Source organism: Ambystoma mexicanum, chromosome 2p (assembly GCF_040938575.1).
Source record: "Ambystoma mexicanum isolate Mex_15411 chromosome 2p, UKY_AmexF1_1, whole genome shotgun sequence".
NCBI classification, from domain to species: Eukaryota; Metazoa; Chordata; class Amphibia; order Caudata; family Ambystomatidae; genus Ambystoma; species Ambystoma mexicanum.
Window position 1 is genome coordinate 687,234,274 of NC_090923.1, and position 12,290 is coordinate 687,246,563.

The window sequence follows — 12,290 nt, forward strand, 5'->3', positions numbered from 1 at the left end:
GCACAATGTGCAAGAAAATGCAGGTTTTAAAAACAAGTTCCCAAGATAAAACAAGCAAGATATAAAATCAGGTTAAGAAGCACACAATTTGATATCCGGTAAAGACAGCAATTAACAAACACAGTGTTTCATACCCCCTATAGATCAAGATAAAAAAGTTAGATTTTCACTTTTAAACCCAAGTCTGTTCCTTATAACGTTCTTTAAAAGAATATCATAAGGTTTGGTCACCAGACTTGATTGAAAAGGGAAAGGAAATTCTTTGAAGCCGTTAATATTTACGGATTTCCTTTCACTGTACCCGTGTGCGTTAGGGAGGACTTTAGCTTTATAAGTCTGCAGAATCTTGCAAGGGTTTTTATTTTTATTTCTCCCAAGGCCTAACAGTGTGTGTTGTGTTTTCACCCCTATTTACATGTATATTTTGTGAAACAGCAAGATGGTTATTACAAGTAATTACATAAATTGGCATTGTGGAGCCATCTTCCCTAAAAGAAGACAAATACTGCATCTCATTCCACAGAGTCCTCTCATTCCACTGGGCCTTTTCTCCTCCCAGGTGATCTTCCCACGGAACACCACCCCCAATGTCAGGATCAGAAAACATCTGCCTTTCCCTGGTCATCCAGGAGGAGACTTTAGGTAGGGAATTAATGAGGAGTCCATACAATTAATCACAGCTCCCACTCAAAGCTTCACCAAAGCTGCTCACCCAGTGGCAGACTGGCCTACAGTGACATTTTGAGTTTTACTGGCGGCCCTCGTCAATGCCAGGGTTATCTTTTGTGAGGCCACCTTTACATGTTTATATTGCTGCATGCAACAGGCAAATTAGGATGCAATGTGCAATTTCAGGGTGTGATATGGGGCTCCTTTTAACAAGAACAAACCTCCAGTGTCTCTTTTGGTTTCTTGTCCACCCCTGTTCTCACCCCTGATCCGTAGCACAGCCTATATTCCACTCTCTGCTCTGCTGAGGCTCCTCACCCCTTACCTGTAATATTGTCTATTTGTGAGCCCTGGGACTCCACCAACTGCCTTTCTGAAGCTCCTCACTTATTACCTTCCTATGGGCCAATTCTGGGGCCCCACTCACATCATTGCTGAGGCTCTTTTCTCCTTAACCGTAGCAGTGCCCAAATGTCAGCTCTGGTCACCATCCACTGCTTTGCCAAGGCTCCTCACACCTACATGTCTACGTGTCGGATCTGGGCCACCACTTACCGCTGACCTGATGCAGCGCCTATCTGGACTGCCAGCTGTAGGCCACCACCAATTTCTTTGCTGAAACTCCTCAATCAGTTACATGTCTTTCCGTCGAATATTTTCCATCAAACGTAAGTACCCTTTCATTTTTTCCAATGAAAAAATGTGCATCAAATGCATTTTTTTCTTTCATTTTTTATGGCGGCGTTCCCCCCAACCTCTGTTTTTAACCTTAAAAACACACCCCAAACAAAAGGAACCCTTTACCGCACAAAAATATGCAAAAATATGTGCATTTGATGCACATTTTTTCATTGGAAAACATTTGATGGAAAAACCCTTGATGGAACATTTTTCGATGGAAAGTCTGCATACCTCCTCAATCCTGACCTCTATTCCTACCTATAAGCCAGGCTCCTAACTCTTGACATGTAGCCCTAGCTTCTAGCTCCGTGCCACACCCCACTGCTCTGCTAAGGTGCCTCACTCCTGTCTTGCATAACTGGGTTTATTACAGCCCTGTGACCCCTCCAATGCCTTCTCTGAGGCTCCTCTCTCCTGACCTGCCTGTATGCCCGCTCTTGACCTCCTCTCACTGCTTTGCCGATGCTCATCACTCCCAACATGTAGGACTGCCTATATGCCAGTTCAGGGCCCCCACCCACTGATATGATGAGGATTCTGACTCCTGACCTCCCTAAATGACCGCTCTGGGCCATCTACACTGCTTGCCAAGGATCCTCCCTTGTGACCTGTGTCACTGGTTATATGCATTGCCATCTTTGTACCACCATCTAAAGATGTTCTAAGGAGCTTTGCTGAGGCTCCTTACTCCTGACTTGTTGCACTGTTTCCCAGTTTGGTGCCATCACCCACTGCTCTGCTGAGGCTCGTCACTTCTGAATGGTAACATTGACTATATATCAGCTGTGGACCACCACCCACTTCTTTGCCGATACTAGAAAACCCTAAGCTTTTTCACTGCCTATAAACCGGGCTCCTCCCTCCCAATATGTCATACTGCCTTGCAGCTCTGTGCCACCACACAATATTCTGCCATCACATTAACTCATCATGACTTGTATTATTGCCTAAATACCAGATGTGGGGCACCACGCACTGCGTGTCAACACTCCTTTCTCCTGACATGTGGAGCTGCCTACCTGCACTGTGCAACCGACCACTGCCCCTGCTGCTCCCCACTCCTTAGTACTGTATGGATGTCAGCTCTGGGCGACCTGTAACTACTTTGAAAGGTGTTCTTTTCTACTCTTGCCATCTAATGTAACTGTTATTAAGTGCATGTTTCCCTGCTCTAAACTCCCTGACTACTCTGCATCACTCCCTCTCCTTATATGCCGAACTTACATTTCCTTCCACTGAAGAAGTCTTCACTAACTTTAACACTGCTCTTTATGCTGCCGTTTACTCTCACTACCCTCTTACTACACTCACTCCTACATTCTCCCCTCCACACCTCTCATCACACCCTGATAACAACAATGTAAAAATGTAGCAATTGGAAAAGGTAAAAACACTCCTCTTATCTCCAGCGTTATCTCACTGCTCTTCAACACTATTCCTCTAGTCTTTACACTGCCAAACGTGACTTCAATCACTCTCTCATCCTCCCAAACTAGGCACGTCCAAAAATCCCTCAACTCAATTCTCTAACCTCTAATCCCTCCTCCACCTGCTGTACTCTTTCTGCAAATGATCTTGCTCTCTACTTTGCATCTAAATGTCTACCATTCAAAATACCCTCGCTACTTACCTTCTATCCCCTCCTCCAGCTACTATGGGCCTCATTACAACCTTGGTGCTAAGTGCACCAACTTTACCACCATGGTGTAAACTCTGTTTACACCATGGCGGATGGCGGATTTACCGCCCCATTCCAAGGTGAGTGGGGCGGTAAATCCCCATTTCCCATTTCCCCTTCCCCATTCCCATTTTTGCCCCATAGGGCATAATGGGAGTGGGGAAGGCGCTAATTACGCCGCCGTAAATTACGGCGGCGTAATTAGCACCATGGCAGTTTAGCGCCATGGATTTTAACGCCTGCTAAAAGCAGGCGTTAAAATCAGAATCAGGCATTAAGGGTTAACGGTGGCGTTAACCCTTAACGCCTGAGTTGTAATGAGGCCCTATGTCTTTGTTTGTTGCATCAACCCTGATGAGATTATTGCCCTGCTCCTCAAGGCTAACGCTTTCTGTGTCCTACCGGCCTACTGTCCCTGCACCTTGTAAAGCCTATAGCTCCCAGTGTTACTCCACATCGTTCTTCCCTCTTTAACTCTTCTCTTGACAATGCCACTTTTCCCTCATCCTATAGAACAGCTACTGTCATCCCACTCCTTAAGAAACATTTGGCCTCATTACGAGTCCGGCGGTAGACGTGCTGAAAAATCTGGCAGGCTTCCACCGGGTCGGAATGAAATTCCGCATCCGGACTTGCCGGATTAACCGTGGCATTACAGCCCCAGTGGTCCGGTAATTCCGGAGGCAGGATAATGTTACTCCCCATTCCCATGGCTCCATGGGGATGGGCACCATGGAAACACCGGCACCCAAATTAACGGTGCCAGTGTTTCCATTTTCCTCTGCAGGTGGGTGGCGTTACTCCTGCCAGGTCAGCCCTGGTGGTAGTGACACCACCCACCTGCAGAACTCTCAATCTGCCGGTCTGGAGACAATTGTGGCGGCGGGTTTACTGCCACCATTTTTTAAGGACCGGCAGGGTCATAATGAGGCCCATTATATAGGACCTAACTGTCCTGCCCACTTTCACCCTATCTATCTTCTACCACACTATTCCAAAACCGTAGAGCGAGTAGTATTCAAGTTACTCTCCGATTTCCTTTATACTCACAATCTCCAGCACACTCTTATTCCTGGCTTCCAAACTTTGCATTCTAAAGAGACAGCTCTCCTCAATGTCAGCAACTCACCTCTTCTTCTTGGCATGAAAACCTTCCATCTGTTCTTATTCATCTCAATCTCTCTGCTGCCTTCGATACTGTAGACCATTCTGACCTCTCTACATCATCTCTCCTTGGCATCAGAGATAAGGACCTCACCTGGCTTGCTTCATTCCTTGCCCCAGACACTTTCAGTTGTCCTGAAACAGCCTTACCTCCCCACTCACCCAACTTAATGTTGGAAATCTCCAAGGATCTGTCCTTAGTCTACTTCTCTTCACTCTCTATACTTCAGCTCTTGACATCCTGATCTATTCTTATGGCTTCTCCTTTCAACCCTTCACTGATGACACTCATATCTTCATCTCCTTTCAATCCTTTGTGGATGTGCTGTTGTAAAATTTCAAACTGTCTCTATGCCTTCAAATATTTGATGACTTCTCACATGCTCATGCCCAGCCAAACAGGCGATCTCTTCCTCTCCTCTCCTCTCTTCATCTCCATCTCTTCTCTCCTAACTACGTGCCTTTCTCTGCTTCCTCTTGTAACCTTGGTATCATCTTAAATCCATCACATAGCTTCTTGCTCTCCGTCTCAATATCTGCCACTTCAGCCAGACTCAACATCCTCAATATCACAAAAATGTGTCATCTTTTTCCTTTCAATATTGCTAAACAGCTAATCTCCTCCTTAGTCCTTTCAAGATCTTACTAATGTGCCAGTCTCCTCAATTGTCTTCCCAACTATGCTTTTTTACCTCTGGAAAAAGTTATCAACTTTGTGGTGTGCACACTTTTCATCCTTTCTCGCTTTACCTCTAGCTCCTCTGCCCATTGCCAGATTGCTTGCTATTTATGAAAGAAAGGGCTAAGTATAAACTTCTTCTCATCATCTTCAAAACTCTGGAATTGCCCCCATACCAATCTGCTCATCACACTCAATACTTTTGTCCTTGCTCATTACAATCATCCTCATTTCTTCTCTCTCCTCGCTTCCCTAATCTGGAATGTTCTTCCTCTCCCTTCACATACTACTCCAACTCTACCACTTTTAAATCCAACCTTGAAGCTCTTCATCTTGTAAAAAATCAGTTTCCTAGTACTCTATGCTACTGCATCGCCCTCTTGTCCTCTCTTCCTACAGTTAATGGACGACTCTACAGCACTTTTCCATCAGCCATCTATCCTTAATGCAGCTCTTTCTTCACCATCCTCTGCTTGTGTCATTCTGTCAGGTCCTCGTCCCAAGTATATGTTTCCACCTTACCTAGCAACATCTGGTCTCCAATGGACATTCTCTCACCCCAATGTAAAGGATCCGTGTCCTCTGCTCTTTTATCAATGGTTCATTCTGTAAGCGTTTCTGTGCCAAAAATTGCATTGTTTCACCTGTAATTTGTATTAACAAATTGATAATGAATTCTAAATCCTGAAAGGCAGCCTATGTGTCAGCACTGCCCCCACGCCCACCAGACACAACTTTTCCAGGTTTCCTGAGTCCTGACCAGTAACACCCATATTGATCCATTGGTTCTCCACCCTCATTTTTATCCAGGCCCCTCAATTTGATCTGTAGTAACACTTCCTGTATTCCAGCATTGAGATGTCCCCAGGAGCTTTGCTGAAACACTTTAATCCTGATTTGAAGTAGTATCAGTAATCCATAACCGAGCCTCTACTCTGATCTTTGCCGAGGCTCCTCCATCCTCCTTCCTGAGTCGTAGTGATATGATATGACATGCCATTTATAACGCGCCTATACATGAGTGTTTCAAGGCGCGACGAGGCAAGGTGGGGAAGAAAGGGAGGACAGACAACGATCCTACTAGGCCAGGTGTCATTCAGATCATGCAAGTGCATGGGAAGGGGGCAACAGAAAAGTGTGAGGGGGAAGGAAGAGGGGAAAGTGCAGTACATGGGAAGTGGAATAAATAAGATAAATAAAACACATAAAACAGGCAAGTGCAAGGAAGTGCAAACAAAGTGCTGGAAGAGGACTGAAGGGATACAGAAAATGGTCCCCAAGTGCAGACGTTGCCAGGGAGGCAATGCAGGTGGGCAGTTGACAGGGCCTGGGTCAGAGATCAGAAAGGGTGGCCAGGTAACCAGTGCAATTTCAGTTAGGAATTCAGCAAGGGAGGTGAGGAGAGAAAGCAGAAGCAAAGAGTGCTGCTTTTATGCCAAACCGACATCTTAGCATATGCTCCTCTGTCCTTTCCTCTAGTAGCACTGTCTGTATTCCAGAATTGAAACCGATAGCTGCTGCTTTCCCGAGTCTCCACAGTCACTGACTTCAGGCCCCACTCTGGACCCGACCAAAAGAGTTCCTGTGGCAGCTCAATTCTTAAGTGTTGCACTGTCTGGATTGCAGAACTTGACCCTTACCCACAGCTTTGTTGATGCTCCTCAATCCAGAAGTGTAGCACTGCCTGTAAGCCAGTATTTTTGCTGAGATGTCACCATACAGACCTACATCCCACCCTATATTCCAGACCTCAACCATGACCTGCAGGACTGACTGTTGTTAAGAACGTGGTCACCACGCACAACTTTGCTGAGACTCCTTAGTCCTGACCGTTAGCAGTGCATATATATCACCATGTCCCTGCTTCCAGCTGCCCCTTACCTACAGCTTTGAGAGGAACCTCTATTCAGGCCCTTAGTACTGGTTATATTGCTTCACTGATCTCCCACTCACAACACTTGCAATGTAGTTTGCAGAAAATATCTGCCAGACGTATTTCTTCTTGAACTTTCTTGAGGGAAACCCAAACCACTGACATTTCAGGTGGTTTGTGGTTTGTGGAGCTTTGAAACGTGTTCCGTAATGTATGTTGGAAAACGTTTAGGGGCCCAAAGCAGACAGGGTCAGAGAAAGGCAGGCTTTCATACCCCACGGGTTTTTCCAATTCAAAATTGAGAACCTGCTCACGCTGCAAAAATAGAAAAATGACGTCTATCGATAGGAAGATCATGCCATCTTGCACTGGAATAGGAATATAACATGTGTGTATAACCAGAACAATCATCCTCTGCTACTAGAATGCCGAGCTCCAACATCTGTCTGTGTATATTGCAATCAGTGAGCTCCACTAATTTACCATGAGTCATATATTGAGATGTTGATGAAAAGACATACTGTATATTTATATAAGGACATGCCATAGCATGCAGGACAACGAAGGCCACATATATCAGTGATCTGAATGCAAACTCCAGAGGTGTGTGTGATCTGTATGCTATATGTCTGGATTTTGATATAGCTAACATAGTGTTTTATTGTCCAAAGTCAATCAAGTGATTACCACATTGTCAGGCAATAGCCCGTATTAATGACACGTGAAGACAGCGACTTCGGGTCTGCTTATAAGGGGTAAACATTTTGACACTGTGTACTTGCAAAAGACACCCTTTCCACAAAATGACATATACTAGTTGCAATCCCTTATGCTCATCATAGAATCACAGATTCTGGTCTACTGGCCAATGACCCTCTGCCAGGAGTATATCCAGTGCCTTAAGTGGCACAGGAAAAGGAGCCAGGGCTCATCAAGGGGGCATGCCCTAATGGTGAGGGGCCACCTGCCGGCTCTTTAGGCCCTGCCCCCTTGACGAGCCCTAGCTTAATGGGTTACAGGCACCTCCGTAGGCAGCCCTTTGTGGAGATCAGCACCCTCTCAGGGTGCTGATCTCTGCATCTGTTACCTGAAGGGATGGTTGGCGGAGAAAGTGCCACATGTTTTCTGCTTTGATGGTGGCGCTGCCCTGCATCTCTTAGCTAAACGGATGCCTGGTGAGGGGCAGCAGCACCATTAAGTATGAAAAGGTGAAACCGATGGAATCCGAGGCCTTTTTTCCTAAAGCCTGAAGCTCCCGGGAACAAGCAGGAGCTTCAGGCTTTAGAACAAAAGTGCTTGGCTTCCAGCGGCTTCAACTTTTCTTCTATAATGTTGGCACTGGCCCACAGGCACCTCTTGATTAAAGTGATGCCTTGTAGGTACCGGTGTCACCGTTATAGAGAGAAGGCGTTTTTTTTCTGAAGTCTGAAGCTCTCACACACAAGCGAGAGCTTCAGGCTTTAAAAAAAATCCTTGTCCTCTAGTGGCCAGGGCTGGTAGGGGACATTATGGGACCCTGGCAGAGCCCGTTTCAGAACCATATTTCTGAGGCTGCTGTGGCTCCACCCTTGCTAGCACCCGCCCACTTAAAACCCTGAGTATATCTTAACAAAAAGTGTTATTTATTTTCCATATAGCTCCGTGGGCAATGATACAGCTTGTGTCGTTTATCCGCTGAATAAATAACCTGCATGAAAACAGCTCAATACGAATATTTTTGAATGGCAAATAACATTGCCAACTATAGCCTCTTTTTCTAGCTAAATCGTTAACTTAAACTCAAAAATATGCTAAATCAGATCTCCTGTGCGGTTTCATTTAGATTTTGGTGTTTTGGTTCATCCCATTTTGCTTTCTGATAAAATACTGGAATTCTATTTTTCCATTATTAATCCAGGAGTCCTGTCAGAAGATTTGGAGAATGATGCGGGCATGGATGTCTGGAATGGAAGAGTATCTAACCTGACATGGGACCCCGTGAAGATCTCCATATACGGGACGGAATTCCAACAAGGTATTTTATGTCAGGAAGTGGTACCATTTCAATTCTTTACAGGACTGGTCTTTAAACCAACTGTACTTTCCATTCTGGGACGTGGAGTTTTGCATTTCCTTTGCATTAAAGTTAAATGCAAATTTGTATTGTCTAAACGGAAAAAGAAACTGCCCACTTAGAAGGTAGTGCTGCATCTGCTATCCACATTACATGGGGCAACTTGGGATTTCTGTAAATTGTTCCGCATTATATTTTTGAAGAAAATCGGTTGATTTTATCATTGTTTGAAGCAGGCATTTGGCTTGTTGTACACTGTGTGAATAATGTGTGAATTTCTACAAAGTCGAACTTGTTTTCATTTTAAAACAGCCAGACAGCTGACATTTAGCAATGCTTTACTGTTTACTTTTTGTTCATTAAATTAATAAACCATAGGGATTTGCAGGAATGTTGTCGTAAAATGCAGATGGGCCACCGCACAATGACAAATAGCACTTTCTAGAAAGATTTGTAATGTAACATATACAAGGGACAGTGAAGATGAGCTTGTGTTCACGGACATTTCCCATTGACAGACAAAAAATCACAGCAGGAATGTTTACTGTGGGCACACAGAAGATAAGTCTACTCCCCAGGTGAGCCATCAATCAGCTCCCACACAACCAGACTAAGCATCCCAAACCCCACAGAGAATCAGAGACTCAACTGTGCTCCACGCTAGAATGGGCGTGACAACCAAGACACCCCTCTGCAAGTTTCACCCTTGCCTACACCCATGGCTCTGCAAATGCATCTCATTCCTGAGTTGCATATACTCGACCCGCAACATGGTTCTGTGTTCCCGAGCGAATATTGCAATGAGACCCACAGATCTCAAGGTTCTGTCCTCAGTCCTCCCCTTTTCTCTATTTATATTATTTCTCGTTCTTCACTGATCTCTACTGTTAACTTATCCACTCATTTCTATTCTGTTTATTCACACATCTTCCTATCCTTTCCTCTTTGTCTGATGACAATCGTGTGACTCTCTCCAGTCGTCTTCTGGCCATCCAGACATTTGTAAACTTGTGTTTTCTCTGCATAGATCTCTCTAAATCTGAAGTACACGTTTTCTTTTTCTTCCTCTCTCTGATCCTACCACCTGCCCACCTTTTCTCTCCTTCCTTCCTTCCACTTTTTCAACACTGCTAGAAATCTCGGTGTACTATTTCATCTCATTCTTTCCTTCACCCTCACATTGCTAATAGCGCACAGACCTGCCACCTTCCCCCCTGCAACATTCGGAGAGCTCCTTCTTTTCTATCCTTTCTTGCTACTAAACTTCTTTCAACTTTTATCTTCTCCCCTCTGAATTACTGTTCAGATATCTTAATTGGTTTCACTGCCCATCGGCTTGCTCCTCTGTGCTCCATTTATAGTTCTGCAATTGACACTCTTTTCTGCCCCTCTCCTCGGACCTCTATTCATCCATTTATTCGATCTATCTCATGGCTTTCTTTTGACTTTCGACTCCTTTTGAACACCATGTGTATTGTTTTCACATGCACTCATGGCCTGGCTCCTCAGTATCCCACATCTTTGAGCTCTTTCTATCTTCCTACATATTATTTATTTATTGTTCCATTTGTAAAGCTAACACAGCCCAGGGGCGTCTAGGCACTGGTTACAGACATATAGGTACAATAATATTGTAGTTAGTTAAACAGGTAAGTCTTTAGAAGTTTTCAGAAAGAGTGGCTGGAGTGTTCAGAACATAGGTTCAGGGGTAGGTTGTTCCACAGGTTTGCAGCCATGGCTGGGAAGCCAGAACCTTTTTGGTTCTGAGTCTAGGTTTGGACAGACAGTGTCTCTGGGCCGATCTGAAGGGTCTGGAAGATGTGTGGGGTTGACTTTCTGGGACAGTTATGGTGGGGCAGTCTTTGATAGACCTAGGTGCTACTGTATTTGAAAGCTGAAAGACCCATTAGCATTTTCTCCCATCATAAAAGTGTCCCAAGTCCAGGTACCACTGTACTGCACTGCCTACAAATGTAGGTGCCAGTCTATTTAGTGTCTACTGCTGTACCCCAGTAAGGTGTTCCTCTCACCATCCAGCGGTTGCCAAATCCAGGTGCCACTGCATTCAACCATTCATTGTTACCCCCCTCAGCCCAAAATACATACTCTAAAGCGCCTTCCTTTCTAGTGTAGTACAGTATGTTAGGCACGCCTACTCCCCCTTTGCTTTCGCAAAGGCACTCCACAACAAACATTCGCCCTCATGGTTGTCCTCCCTTCTCCCCCTATTGTCCTCCTTATCCCCAACACCCTCCCATTTCCCAGACTCGCCCCACTGCTCAGACTTTTGTTCTAGAGAGACCACGAATAATGAGACCATGCCGTCCACATTGGACAAAGAAAAAGAACACTGCAGCCTAACTACGTCAAAGCATGCAGTACATATACCTTACACCACGTCTGTTTATACAGGGCGCAGGCACAGCCATCTATCCATGCACCATAAAATGCAGCTATGGCTATGACATTCCGGTCTAGCAGCGCACAGAGCAGTCCACACTGAAACCCCTGATGTACCTCAACACCTCTGCCGCTAACAGAAAGCAACTACCAATGAAAATAAAATTTGTTATAGTTGAGCACACATCGAATCTTCAGCAATAGCACTCTATCCTAAACCACCAACAGTGCCCACCCACATGCCTGACCTCTGGGCTGCTTACTGGAGCCTAGCCAGCCACCTCTTAGCAACTCTTAGAACCTCCTGCACATGGACTGTGGTCACCAAGGGCGTTCCAACCACAACGTGCATTGAGGCCAAATGGGGAAAGAACACTATATAAATAATGAATGCAATACAATACAATACATTAGATATGTGCGCGTGGTTGAGAGGATTTTGAATGTAATCCTCTCTCTTACTGATAGCAAATGGACTGATTTTCTTGCTTCAGAGAAATGGTCAAACTTCCCTAAATCTTGAGCTGCCTGAAGGGCATTGCTTTGTGCAACCTGGAGCCTGTTTATGTTTTTCCTCCCCTGCCTCTTTGTGCACAAGCTCAATTCCTACTCACTGTTCCTAACCTTCCCTGTGCTGCTCTCGTTTTTCTTTCCTTTTTCCTTGCCCCTCAAGCATTGGAACACTTTACTGCTTTACATTTGTTTTTCTTCCTCTCTTGCTCTTTCTGTTATTGCCTTAAATCCTGTCTTCTATCATCTAATGGTTTATCTGTTATCCATATAATTCTGTATTTTCGTTGTCATTAACATTTGACTGTACCCCATGTTCTTGTTTAGTGCTTTGGCTAAAGCACTATATCCATAATGACATTCAAATACACCATTCCTCGGAGGGAAATTAGATCTTCTCTCTATGCCTCAGCACATCTCTCTTCCAGAAGCTCTTCCCAACAGCCGCTGCACCCTGCGGTCTGAGGATAGGGAGGGAGCACCTGTAGGTGGGGGCCTCTTCTGATTCACTTCTCGCTCAGGTCACTTTTTTTGTTCTCAAAGATCTGTCAGCGCTGATGGAGCCACATTTAGAATGAAAACA

The 12,290-nt window shown here is 45.0% G+C and overlaps 1 protein-coding gene across 16 annotated transcripts in view; it reads left to right on the top strand.

Annotated features, from left to right (window-relative positions):
• The window catches only part of LRFN1 (leucine rich repeat and fibronectin type III domain containing 1), a 1,263,189-nt gene that overhangs the window by 458,668 nt on the left and 792,231 nt on the right, over nt 1-12,290 (top strand). For 15 of the 16 annotated variants that reach the window (XM_069644265.1, XM_069644262.1, XM_069644261.1 and 12 more), the window contains one exon: nt 8,642-8,758. The exons of the other annotated variant lie outside the window; for it this stretch is intronic. The gene's annotated coding sequence lies outside the window, so the exon portion shown is untranslated. The remainder of the gene's footprint in view (nt 1-8,641; nt 8,759-12,290) is intronic. 16 annotated transcript variants of the gene reach the window in all.